Below are 1233 nucleotides of genomic sequence, written 5' to 3' on the forward strand. Positions count from 1 at the left end.
CCTTAAGTAGAATCCAAAATAAAGAAAAGAAGGCATCAAAATGGCGTATTATTAAAATCTCTACTGACTACTAACCAAAGGTATATAACCTTTAGTTTTCTTAAAGATTTAATTAATATTTAAATGCATGCAATTATTTCTTTTTTGTGCCCGGCGATTTTTTTCAGGAGTGATATTTTAGTGTTCTTGTAAGTAGTACATGAAAGACCTTGTAATAATATGTTTATTCATAATTGTTTTTTTAAAGAGCGAAACTATTACAAAATTAATTTGAATTTTCATTTAAAAATAAATAAAAAACTCTGGCTATTGACATTTAACATAGGCTTTGTTACTCTATATGCTTACATATGTGTATACATATATAAAGTATGTACTATAAAATTAATGATTTTAATTCTAAATACTGTAGCAATTTTGTTTTTAGTTTTTGAATCGTCTATAATTGACTATTTATCCTGCCATTGTGAAAAGAATTATTAAATATGACTGCATTAGATTTAAAAAAAATTTTTTAGCTTTATTTAACAAAAAAACTAAAAAATCAAAAGAGACGCTCATTCTTAGCACAGGCTATGCTAAGCTATAATTTATTTTGTTTTATTTGGGAGGTTTTAACCGTATCTGGTGCTTTTGTCTGTCTGCATTTTCCTACTTAGATTCAGATAAATGCTGAACACTGAAACATTAAAACTTTAAGTCGTTTTAATTTTGTAAAAAAAAATGGCAAGCAAGACTGCATGGCGGTCAGATAAGACACATTACGTGTAGGGAATTATTATTTTTTAAGTAAAACTCTTCATGACGATGAGGCGCAACAGGTTGCATGTCAACTGTGATATGCAGATCAGTGCCCACAAAACATTTGATGTGCTTACAGCTCTCTGTTATATAGATGGAGAATATAAATAGCGACGAATTTTCCGTAAACCGTCGGAAATTTTCGACAGAACTCGGAAGATGAATCAAATTTCATGGTTATATGACATAACCTGACCATAAGTTATTGACTGAATTTTGATGTGTCAGTTTACGAACAAAGTAGTTTAGAAAATAACGGAAATCGAATTTATAAGTGAATAACAGTGCTCTTAATCGATGGCAGGACTGCCGATGCTTAAAGCTGAGATCAAACTTTATTGTACCACGAAAAGCGGAAAATGCATAAGAATTTCATAAGATATTGATACCCGATAAAATCAGAGGTAGGGATAATGCCTCTGGCCGGTTGAG

This window comes from Euprymna scolopes, chromosome 16 (genome assembly GCF_053919585.1).
Source record: "Euprymna scolopes isolate OS-2025 chromosome 16, ASM5391958v1, whole genome shotgun sequence".
Lineage (NCBI taxonomy): Eukaryota > Metazoa > Mollusca > Cephalopoda > Sepiida > Sepiolidae > Euprymna > Euprymna scolopes.